Raw genomic sequence first — 13,374 nt, forward strand, 5'->3', positions numbered from 1 at the left:
TCCCATGGTAATTTAGGTTCGTCACTCAGTCGTTTAAATCTATTTAAAATATTGGTAACTTTTAAAATTATGGGGCTTGGTAACCCTATTCCCCCTGATTCTTTTGCCTTGTATAATGTTTCTTTTATAACATAATGTAATTTAAAATCCCATATATATTTAATCATAAGTTTATCTATATTATTTAAAATTATGTTACTTATGTTAGTACACTTCATAATATAATTCAAATTTGTATACATATATGTTTTGGCCACCTGGGCCCGTTCCATTAAACATAACGGCATAAGTGCCCAGATATTGATATTTCTTTTTATCTCACATTCCATTTTTTTACAGTTTTCCTTTTCTTCATTTTTGCCAAAGTACACACCAAGTGCTTTAACAGTATCTTTAAACATATGGGCTGGTATGCTAGAAAGCCTACCGCGCCAGTTGCCTATCTCTAAAATTTCTGTTTTATCATGATTTATTTTTGACCCCGATGCTCTTCCAAATTTTTCATATTCCTTTATAAGGTTCTCAAAGGATTTCGGGTCCTCTAAAAAGTTAGTGCAATCATCTGCATGTTGTAACATTTTCACTTCCTCTTTGATATTTGGAACTTTTATACCTTTAATTCCTTTATTTAGTTTTACACTGATACTGAGTATTTCAATTGCTATTACGTATAATAGCATTGATAGTGGGCACCCTTGCCGCACTGATCTTTTAATGTCAAATTGTTCTGTCATGGCTCCGTTATTTTGAACTCTTGAAGTTATGTTATTATATAAAATTTTTGTCCATTTCCGGAAAGGTTCTCCGAAGCCAAATTTTTCCAGGACTTTCTGTATATAGTTATGCTCTATTCTATCAAAGGCTTTTTCTTGATCAAAAAGTACCATAGCAACTTTCTGTCCCTTATTTTGTACATGTTCTATAATTGCAGTTATACTTAATATGTTATTTTGTATGTCCCTATTTTTGGGCCCACACGTTTGGTTTACATTTATTATTTCACCTATCCCCTTTTTTAGCCTATTTTGCTTAGGATTCTACTCAATATTTTGTAATCCGTATTAAGGAGGGAGATTGGCCTCCAATTTTTTAGTTCTTCCCTATCCCCTTTGCCTTTATATATTAAAATGATGACCCCTTCTTTCATCGTTTCCGACATTTCATTATTTCTTAAAAACATATTGTTATATAACCATTCAAGAATGGGCAACAGCTCTCCGCAAAATGTCATAGAATTCTGCAGAGAGTCCATCTCCCCCTGGAGATTTTCCCTTATTCATTGTATTTATACTATCTAAAATTTCTTCTTGTGATATAAAATCATCACATATTTGTTTAAAATTATCGTTAATTTTTTCACATGGTATTTCTTGTAAGTAATCATCAATTTCATTCTCTGATATTTTTTGAGACGTATATAGTGTTGCATAATAGTTTCTAATATGATCCATAACTTCCTGTTTTTCCATTATTGTTGTTGTTGTGTTGATTTTGACCTTCTCCATAAATTTATCTCCCCCCATTCTTTTCTCTTCTCTTTTATATAATCCCTCTGCTTTTTTATATATCCCCGTAAATTTCCCTGCCCTAATTTCTCTACCCCTACTTTCTATTTTATTTATTTCTTCCAATCTGTTTTTTAAATTGGTCTCTATATCCTTAGCATTTGTTTTTTGTAGCTGGTATCTGATCGCTTCCCTTTCTGTTTTCAGTTTCCTATTTTTTAAATTACAGTGTTCAATCGCTAGTTTTTTTAGTTTGACTTTAAGTTTTTCCCATTCTAATATTATATCAACATATTCCCTATTCTTAAAATCTTCTATCTCTTTCTTGACCCTTTGTATAAAATCTGTATCTTTTAAAATTGAATTATTTATCATCCATCTTCCATGCCCCCATTTTATTCTATTTTTAAAAGTTACAGTCATATTAATAAGTTTATGATTGGATATTTTAAAATCTGTGATATTCGTTTCTTTGTGTACATTTTCATCATAGTTGTTACAGTAAAATTTGTCTAAGCGGCTTCGTTTATTTATTTTATAATTATAAGTATATTCTTTCCTTAATAAGTTCTGTACTCGGTAAACATCCGTTAATTTACATTTTCTGATAAAAAAGTCCATATCCGGTTTGATCCTAATGTCGTTTGGTGCTAGATCTCCCTCCCTATCTATATTTTCTCCCACCCAGTTAAAATCGCCCCCTATAATTATATTTCCTGTTGCATATTTCTCTACATATTTATTTAAATGCTCTAAGAATAATTTTTTATGTTCCCTATTTGCTGGCATGTATATATTAATTATGTGCACATCCTCTATTGTAATATGTATCATCCTACCGTTAAAAACCTTATCTATTTCTATTCTTTCCCATATCAAACCTTTTTTATTTTTGATTAAAACTGCCACCCCTCCTTTAACATCTGTGTGTTCGTAATCACTAATTAATAAAATTCCATTTAGGTAGCTTTCCATTATTATTTTTATATTGTCTTTAAAACCGTTATGCGTCTCTTGTATTAACAATACATCGTAATTTAGATCTTTTGGGAATTTAAAGATTTTTCCCTATTTATACCATTTATATTTATAGAAAAGAACTGTAAGTTTTTTCCTTCCATTCTTGTCTCTTCCCAGGGTGTCGCTTTTTTTTCCCCCTAAATTATTCTATTCTTTTACAAATTATTATTGGTTTTTGTGTTATAAACTTGTTTGTGAAAAGTCTGTGGGGGGGGGGGCACTGGTTTCCCCACCCCCCTCTGATGTAATTGTACTACTTTGTGTTTCCCCTGCACTTGTCACTGTTGTTTGGATTGTACTCTCTGACTGTGTGTTCAAAGTTTGTATCGATTTTGTTGTTGATATTATGTGTCCGGTATCTTCCTCCCTTTCCGTGTCATTTTCCGTGTCCGGTTCAGATTCGTTTCGCCCCATTCCTTCTCCCTCACTTTCAATTTCTGAGTCTTCTTCTTCTTGAATTTTCTCTATTTCGGCTTCTACGGTTTTCTTTCCCTGTTTATTTTTTTTATGTTGTAGTGACTTTTCCTGTGGTGATATGGCTTCCGAGTTTCTTTTCGCCCTCTTTCTCTTGGGCATGGGCGTCGATATCAGGGGGGTATCTGTCTGTGGGCTATCTTCTATGTGTATATTCTCCTCTCCTAGGATGGCAAATCTATTTTGTGTAGTTATCTCTTCTTCGTTTAGCACACATGCTTTTGACGTTTTGTTTGGGCTCAGGAAGTTCTCCCACTCTAATGTCTTGTGCCCTTCTATTTTTGTGATTTCTAGCTCGGGTAGGGCTTGTATTTCTTCTTCTCTTTCCTTTTCTTTTTCCTCTCTAACTTGTCTTATCAGATTAAGGATCTCTTCCTGTTGCTTTTGTAGTTGTTGTTGTTGTTTTGGCTGCTGGGTTGTGGTTTTCTGCCCTTGTCCTGACGCTTTACTGGCATACGTTTCCTCTTGTTGTTTGGGTCTCTCCATTCCCCCTTGGCAGTCTCTAGGTCCGTGTCCTTTTTGGTGGCACAGGGGGCAAACTCTATCTTGTTTGCTCCCCCTGTACCATGTTTTAAGACGGAAGCCCAAAACATAGAAGAAGATCGGGATCTTCTTGGCATCTTCTCTGCTTACGTATATGAGTCTATTTCCCGACTTGATGGGGGCAAAACCCCATACAGTCGCCATTTTGTGTGTAACAACGCTCACTCCTGTCTTCTTTTTGATCTTTTCCACCAATTCTTGGCTGTCCACTTCCATGGGAAGCCCAATCACGTTGATTTCCGTCAATCGTGGTTCCATGGTTCTTAGAAAGGGGGCTGCTTTATAGACTTTGGCTGTCATCCCTTTTACGCTTATTTTTTCCTCTTTTAGTAAGGGTATTCCTCCTTTTGGGTAGATCACGAATTTGTTTAGACCTCCGTTTTGTAGGGCTTCAATCTTTCCTATATCTATCCCCATAGTGTGAAGTGCCATCAAAACTTCACTTTGTCTTGGCGAGTTGGTGGCGCCTTCGAAATCGATGGTCTGACACCCAGCCGGGTGGTTAACTATCATCCTATTATCTTCATATACAGTATGAAAATATTGTCGGATCTTGGATCTGACTGGTTCGGTTTGACCTTCATCTGGATCCATTTTGTTTTCCTTTTTTTGTTCTAAATTATGTGCGTGGGTTACACGATTCTGTAACTGCGAATTGAACAATTCTCTATGTGCTTGTGTAATTTAGAGCCGGTCAACCCCTTTTACTTTTTCTCTAAATCTTACAGTAATACTACAATAATACTAAATACATGAAACATAAAGTGCAAACAAAACTGTTTGCAGCAAAGACTAGGTGAATTCAAACTCACTCTGCGCTGTCGCATATAATCCCAGCCGGGATTAATAATATGCAGCGGTGCAGAATAATTGAAATGTTATAGTAAATGCAAAAATCTAAATTGTAAATAGGTGTTAGTATGAAAAAACAAATGTCCCTTTCTACCTCTCCTCAAAACTTTTCAGTTTGCTTTGTCCTTGCCATTTTCAGACGATAAAACAACACACACTGTACTTCTCAAGAAGGAGTATAAGAATCCTGAAGTTACGGGCTGCGAAACGTGCGATTTTCGCTAAGTTTTCCTTTGTGGACACTTCCGTGCTCCTATGATAATAAGGGTATGACTAAAATGAGAAAAGTTACGAAAAGTGCGAAAAGTTGCGAAAAGTTACGAAAAGTTAAAAGTGTGAAAAGTTACAAAAGTGATAAAAATTACGAAAAGTTGAGAAAAGTCACAAAAACGAAAAATTACAAAAATATGAAGAAAAAAATAAAAATAATTATTGTAAGTTATGACGAGAAAAATAGCTTTTAGTTTATTATTTAAGCTTCTTTGTTCACCTATAATAGGCCTTATAGTTAATAAATATTGGAGTCTCCTAAATTTATCAAATAAAAACAGCGTAAAACACTTTACAAAAATATACGAATTCTTGCTTATGGAAGACCAAAGAATTTGTAAAATTTTCTAATTAAAACTAAACAGGCAGAAAATAATATAAAAAAAATTTATCATCTAGAAAAACCCAGACATCAGTGCTCTCACTGTGCAAATATTAGTAGCGCCAATACAGATGAAGTTTTCCTCTTCGTTATAACACTAACTGAGTATCAACTGAAGCGATTTATTTGATAACCTGTAAAAAATGTAACATGCAGTATGTTGGAGAATCGATATTGTGCATGGAGACATGAACACACTCATCCAAGAAAGTTATTGGATTTATAAGATACTTTGTATCCTTGTATAAATGTTAATTAAAAGATTGATATGTTGCATAGCCTTTATAAAAATGTAATTGTATGTATGACTATTTGTCTATTATATTATTTGACTATAAATGTAAATGAACTTTTCGTAACTTTTCGTAACTTTTCGCACTTTTCGCAACTTTTCGCATTTTAGTCATACTGTGATAATAAGAATAACCTTTTGAGCCAATCATTTCGGTGTTGACGTTAGTGCCGCCTATTTTTAAAATATACGATGTGTTGTGCAGTGAAGAAGACAATGTATAATTCTTGCATGGAACATGATTCCTAAAGTTGAATTGAGTTAATGGCAAGTAAAAAACTTATTTTTGCATCTACTGCTGTTCTGTAATTCAAGAAGGGATGCACCATAGAGTTGAAAACATTGTCCATATCGCTCTTGTCACCGGTTTTCGAATGAGCGCGAAATTTCTTTGAACGGTTATCGCTTCCATTAAGTATAATCCTAAGGGTCCCCGAGTGGCCAAGTGGTCTAAAGTGCTTTCTGTTACGGATCACTGCCATCTCTGTCTGCGCCTGTTCGAGTCTCAGATTCAGCCAATGTGGGTATGTGAGAAAGCTTGCCAGTAGCTTCTCGTCTGTCGGTGGTTCTTTCCGGGTCTTCCCAGGTTCTTCCTCCACGGGTGGCACGATTTACCCAAATACACCCAAATACTGCCCAGATATACCCAAATACTGCCCAAATACTGTCCAGAGACAAGCAACTGATATATTTACTACTAAAAAATTAATTAAATTCATTGTCAAGTTAAGTTTTGGGTCAAAAATGAATACTTTAAATGACTCTAAGCAGCTAGAAATTCCTTGTACGGAACGTTTCGTACATCTCCAATTACCAATTGCTCGGAAATTATCGACATAGTCCGGGATGACATATATATGTCCCTAATGTGCATACTTAATACTTAGATATCTATATTCTACAATAATGTTAACTTTTATTTGTGGACATACCTTCAACATTTAGATATAATTAGCTATTGGCCTCGAATGTGTCCCCTCCCCCCATGGCTGTTTGTTCGAAACATTCAAAGACTTATGTGTTCCTGTTCCAACTCTGATATTTTTGTGTTGTTTTTTCTTAAATTTTTTCGCTATGTATATGCTATAATGTTTTGTCTGCTGTATAGTTTCTGTGTCTGGACTGGCCTTTGTGTGGTCAAATTTTTTCTTTTATTTACTTGATGTTTATTTCTGCTAAAAAAATATAGACTCTGACCACACACACACACATACTGCACATTTCTTGTTTTCTTTATTCTGTATTGGTGATTTGTAAGTGAATCATGGCTAATTTCAGAAAAAAAAAAAAAAAACGCAGAGCCAGGTTTCCATGTGGATGCAAATCAAATTGTTCAAGTGACTGTGTTAAATGTTCATTGTGTAAGAACTGGTATCATAACAAATGCAATAAATTTCAGACAATGAATTGAAAATGTGGGGAAATATTGATCTGGAATACGTGTGCGTTTAATGTGGTAAGATGGCCATGCATTGTCTGCAGAATGTAAGTATCAGTATTTACTTTAAAATTTGTAATAATTAAATTACTTAGGTTAGAACATGCAAAGACAACTTTCTTTTCGCAATGCATTTTTTGTATAGATCCCTAATTATGTGTGTAATTACAGTAAAACCTGTTTTGAGAGACCGCCCCTTCTGCCAACCAAAAGCGGTCTCTCAAGACAGGTGGTCTCTCATACGAGGTGTGTGAAAATGGACTGGTTTTCAGGGTCAGTAGTTAGCATTGTTGAAAAATAAATAATACCCATACTCACTGTACATGTATCATATCCTTTATTCATGAATCTTTTTAAATAATGCATGCATTCCTCTCAAACTATCTTTATATAATAAAGATATACATCTATCAAACAACGAGAATAAAATTTATATTTCAACATCACATTAATATGTACAAAAAATGAACAGTTAGATATGATGTATATATCTTATTTTATACACTTATTCACTTGTTTTTTTAAAAGAAATCCATTATACTTCTTTGTTGACATGTTTTACTCAGCTATTTGGTCTGAACATGTATCTCAATTATTGTCTTTTCCTGAATCAACTTTCCACTTACTGGTATGTTTTTACTCCTTGCAACACAAAACCACTCCCATACTCGCTCGTTCAGATCTCCGTAAACTGTCCGTCGTGCCGTGGCATATTTCCTCTGTGCTTGTGCACCTTTCTGCCATTCGTTTCTAATGGACTTCTTGTCTTTGATTACATTTTGAACTTGCGTTTTACCGACGCTTAAGCTGACTGCTATTTTGCGAGTGGTCTCGCCTTTTTCATTTCTTTCAATGACATTAATCCTTTCTTCCAGTGTTAAAATTTTTCTTTTTTTCAGCGGAGATTCTGCCGTTGTTATTAGTGTTGACGTTATAAAGACTATCGGTTTTGATCAGGTTTTGGGGAATTGTGGAATAAATATATATTATGTACCAATGAATGAAACCAAAAGACATAATTAACTCATCAGGAAACAATACTGTACATTTATTCTGAGACGAAGTTTAAATCAACAGCGTTATAGCTCGATAAACAAATGTTCCGACCATCTGCACCCACGTAAACAGATTGTGGCTTGGCGAAACACTAACAAAAGAAATAAAAAATAATTTAAAAAAAATCCGGAAATGATTCTCACTTACTAGTATTAAAGACAATGAGCTCATTCACCCTCCAGGCATTATGGATTAACTGGAAAGCAAACGACGTACTCAAACCAACACTGAAGCCCTTTCAAACGATTTCTCACTTGGACATAAGGACTACCGGCGTTTTGTGAGTTTTCATACAGATAAAGAAAAAATACAAACCTCTAAATTGACTGCATATATCCATCATTACTCCCTTTGATGTTACTCTTACTGGCTATTCACATGACTTCGGCACTACAATGGCGGTTAGTGACATGTACTTTAGTCTGGTTTACTGCAGTTTACAAATGACACCGTACGCTGGAGTTGTAAATTTCACAAAAGTGGTACTGTAGCAAGACAAATTATTTTTAAATACTTTATTAGAGCAATCTTTGCTATTTATGCAGTCTTTGTTACAAAGGATTAAATGATGGTTAGAGGTGTTTATCACGATATATGGTTGTTCAACTATAGTGTTATTTAATGTGCACTTTGTTTGCATACTACATTTATCCCGAGCTCTAGTGTTTACAAAAGATTAAGTTAAGGTCAGTGGTGTCAATATGTTTTGATTTTTTGGCGGTCGTTCATAGCAGTGTCAAAATGCATAATTTGCCAAGAAATCGCGGTCGCTGGTCGCGTTCAGCAGGTGGTCGTTCATAACAGAGCGTTTATATAGTAAAATCGATCCGTGCATTACGATTGTGGTCGGAAATGACAGGTGGTCGCTCATAGCAGAGGTCGCTCATGACAGGTTTTACTGTATCATTCAAAATCATGGATTATCATCCGATTAAATGACCAGTTTATCTTAGATAAAAAGCAGCCTATGCACAATTTTATTAATTTCTATTTATTTCTGTTAAACTAAATGTGTGATATACTTATGATACAACCTGATCACACGACATTGCAAATCAATCACACCAGTTGAAGTTTATAGCATGCTGAAATGTACAGTCTTCACATCAGATGAGGCATAAATTAATTCACATGTGTATATTGTAATAGCACTTTCTGTGATAATACTGTTTTAAAATTATTGTTATACCATACTGTTATATTGCCCATTTTTTTTCAATGTCTATTGTCACTCACCGTTGTATTAAGTTAGTGTTATTATTTAAAAAACTTCTTTTGTCAAACAAAAATTGGATAGTGTTGTACTGGACTACTTTCTATAGTATATCTTGTTAAGAATTTGCTACACATTTGTCTACCTGGGACTAGGTACCTGGGCCCTGCTTTTTATGTTTAATAATTTTGAATTTATTACCTATCGGTTTTACATGCATGAAAGTGCTAAAGGTTTCCCAATGCATATTTTTTAGCTATTAATACATGAATCCACAATTTGAGATGTATAGTATAAAGAGATGACAAATGAATAAATTGATACAGAATATCAAAACTCTTTTAATACATGCATGTAAACGAAAGGAAAAGTAAAATAGATTAAAATCTCTTTTTTCCTTTACAATTTATACATAGAACTAACATGAAAAAAGATAAAGAGATAAAAAGATATAATAGATTTAGTTTAATTTTTTTTGTTTTGCATCTAAATACGATACATATACAATATATATACAAATCAGTACACAAATGTGCGATGCTAGTCCCAGGAGTTTTAGAGTCAACATCGTTGATTTCCAGTGATTATATTGGTTTGGCTTTCTCGCAAGACGATTTTGACAAACAACAACAGGGGATCACTATAAATTTTATATATTTGTTGTAAATCATTTTAACTGTCTTTGTAGCGCCGAAATGGTAATTGATTTAACACGTGTATACTCGTCTACTTGCGGTTGTAATAACACGTGTGAATTGGATTACAGCAGCACTTCACTACCCTATAGGCATGTTCGATATGGGTTGGAAACAACCACCGGTTTGGATAAATTTGATAGCAATTGATAAGTTTCTAATCACTTTAAAGCCATCTGTGCCAAAAAATATTTGTACAGATGCAAAATAAAAATGTTTGCATTTTTTATTCATTTTCGCTTGCGAATTTAAATATTTTTGTATACAGGCTACGTTCATCTTACCATGTCGTTTTGTGATGGTACCATGTATTTCTAGGCTAAAGCTATAGATGTGAAGCGGAGATTTCAAGCTATACAACAGTCCATAATATGTGTAGGTATCTTATTGAGTACCTCTTCATTTGTCTGTCCGTGCACATTACGCCATCTCATATAATGCTACGGATCTTCATATCTTTGATACATGCGTCTACCCATGCCGTTTTGGGATGATACAACATATCTTGATGCTATTCGCGTTTCATGCATATTACTAATGTCTGAACAAACTCAAAATCGGCATTAAGTCCAGTATTTATCGACTATTTTAATGCGCATTTATTTTTCTTTCTAGGTGCCGGCATCAAAAAACATAGATAAACATATATATATTGATCATCAGAGTATATATCTTTTCTAAGAGAAATAAACTTCAAATTACCCAAAGACAAAATTTGACCACACAATAGCTAATTGTATATAAATGTCGAAGGTGTAATCAGAACTTAACTTTGCAATGAATTTAAAATCTCTATAGTTGTAAATGTATCACATGCTTGTTTCTGAACAGTCTTTGGGTGTATTTGGGCAGTATTTGGGTATATTTGGGTAAATCGTGTCACCGTTCCTCCACCGTTAATACTGGCCGCCATGTATAGCCTATCGTGTGCTGAAAAATGGCGTTAAACCCTACAACAACAACAACCTACGTCCAACATCTCCACCACAAATACAATATTTGACCATACTAATTAAATTGATATGTCAGCTGTCTTTGGCACAACCACTGTTGTCGCAAAAAGTATTTGTACATAAAGTTCTGGCATAAAACACATGCTACGAAATTTTAATCTGTAACTGATATTGTATCCTGAAAAGCATTGTCCAGAAACACCCTTTCAGGATGACAAGCTTAGGGATATGATGCGAAACACTTTAAAAAAATGTCAATATTTTCTGTTTAAAAAAATATGCATTTCTGTTTGATGGCAATATGCACGATTGCGGTTCAGCTTCACTATTCTGTCTTTCGATACTAGCAAGGGAACGTCCAGTTTTATTTTTGTGCTATAGTGCAGTTAATTTCAAGTATAATCTATGCATCGTTTCAATGAAGTAAATGTCATTAATGACAGTTAAATCAGATTATTATCTTGAATATACATGATGACTAATGTTGACAAAGGTTTGTTAGGGACTCAAAATGGCGGCGCAAGGTGTGCGCACATTGCATTGTGGGTATTTGTGTACCCAATCGTGACGTCTGTGAAAACAACCCTGTTACCTATAAGGTGATTTCATGTTGTCAAAGATTTTGTCGTACATTATTGATAAAACGTCAGACTCCTGTGGTATCTGGACTGCTACTTTGGCAATTTTTAGCACCAACCTACATTGTTATAAATAAGACTTAACTCTGCGCCATCCTGCTGAAGCTTCTTTAAGTATAGTCTCAATTTTTAATTTGCTTCTCAATGTTTAGGAACATGTATTGTTGAAATTGAAACGATTCATAGTAACGCCCATTTTACATTTTTGATTCACCCGGCTTGTGCTAATATTTTGGAGTAAATCAAAGCTATGTGAAACCTACTGCACAATACGCTTCCATTTTTTCCCGTTACTGTACATAGAAAAAAAATGAATAAATGTTTTCAATGTTTTTTTATTTGCTCATTTAAAGTCATAAATATCTTAACATTTGTTTGGTTTATGGCCTTATAAAAAATGTTTCCATTTTTTCCATCCTTGCAGATTCTCGATTGTTGAGGAAAAAAACTTAATTTTTTGAAAGTCAAAAATGTTGATGTCCAGTTATTCTTATATTTCAATTTTTTTAACAGCTCCTGGCATAATACCTTAGGGTTTATGAGGGAAAAAATATAAATATGTAATAATGAGACCATGATAAATCCAAGGAAGTTAATGTTACAGCTTGAAAACGCGTTTTTCAAAATATCATGCGCATAGCTAGCGGGAGTCCCAATGTTTTTGTTAATGAATGTGTGTGCAAGAATATCGATAACCGATGATTTAAAAAAAATTAACTAACAAAAAATACTTTGCACCATGCAGACTTTAACAAGGTAGAATGGTAAAAGTGAATTATTGAGTATTATAGCCTCCTATTTGATTTTGGCAAATTTTCAATGTTTTCATCTACGAGGTTTTTTTTAAACCACTTACAATTTCTTGTCCCAGAATTCTGATTAATGGTAAAATGTCTGCCTCTAAATTCTGTTAAATATGGAATTTTTTTTCTTTTTTTAAGTTACCATCATTCCTTACATTTAAGTAAAGACATATTTTTGAAGCTTAATCTCAAGAGTTTTAAAACTTGCATCCCCCTCCCACTTTCATGGTACATATACACACAACCAAATAACATTTTATTATGTTCATATTGGTTTCATTACTTACACACTGTAAACATTAAATCCTGACCCTTTTCCTTCCGAAAGAGTTTATCTTTTTTTAAAATGTAATTAAAGTAAATAACAAATACAACTTGCATTCGTCTAAAATATTCCTCCTAATGACAGTAGTAGACATTGGTGAAGTAATGTTTAAAACATGTATTTGCATTAAAAACTAGTTAATATTGATATTTCTTGTTTCAGTCATACTGATATTTAATAATTTTAAATGTGTTTACCTTTAGAGAAGTACAACTCCTCGTCAGTGTGTGGTAGTACTAGGAGAAAGTACCATCACATCATCACTCACTTCGCATAGTGGTAACTAATAGGAGGTGGTTACTCATATCTAGGAGCAGGTTTAGTAGCTGATGATTCTTGCCCGAATACATGTCAACTTTTAAACAACTATTAATGACGTATTAATCTAATGTCAAAATGAAATTATAGGGCAAATAATAGGACCACTAATATAAGCTGATACAAAACAGAGAACAAAAAAAAGGAAACATGTGGTATATATGGGTGTAGCCATATTAAAACTACACACTTCCAGTTTTGTTGCAGTATTACCCCACATGCAAGATCCTGCTAAATACCGCTTTCTTTCTAACATAAATTAATGTTTAATTAAATGACTTTGATTGGTATACATTTTATTATTAAAATAATGAGTACTTGTCATATCTTGCATATAACTAATTTTAAACTTCTTGGAATATTTTGCTTGTGTGAGAAATTAATTCTCAACCTCAGAATCAAGAATGGATTGAAGGTATATTTATAGTTATGTTTCTGGTTTCACCATTTGTTGTTATTTTAGATATCCATTCACAAGTTTTAATACAAGAGAAGGCAGAAGAGGCGTGACATATATTGTACCTCCAAAAATGGCACCAGGATATCATTGCTACTAAGAGTAGCCTCACCCTGTTGGTTATCACTATTGTCTTGTAC

General features: G+C 33.8%; 1 protein-coding gene and 1 long non-coding RNA gene across 2 annotated transcripts in view; one reads left to right on the plus strand and one right to left on the minus strand.

The window, feature by feature from the left end:
• The window catches only part of LOC149773105 (uncharacterized), a 32,376-nt gene extending 27,008 nt beyond the window's left edge, over positions 1–5,368 (minus strand). Inside the window, exon 1 of the long non-coding RNA XR_016417468.1 lies at positions 4,489–5,368. This is a non-coding gene — a long non-coding RNA (uncharacterized LOC149773105). The remainder of the gene's footprint in view (positions 1–4,488) is intronic.
• LOC149773104 (uncharacterized) overlaps positions 1–13,374 on the plus strand; it is a 138,013-nt gene that overhangs the window by 41,986 nt on the left and 82,653 nt on the right. The gene's annotated exons all lie outside the window — the stretch shown is intronic.

This window comes from Sinohyriopsis cumingii, unplaced genomic scaffold (assembly GCF_028554795.1).
Source record: "Sinohyriopsis cumingii isolate HCF-2022 unplaced genomic scaffold, ASM2855479v2 utg000898l, whole genome shotgun sequence".
In the NCBI taxonomy this organism is placed as follows: Eukaryota; Metazoa; Mollusca; class Bivalvia; order Unionida; family Unionidae; genus Sinohyriopsis; species Sinohyriopsis cumingii.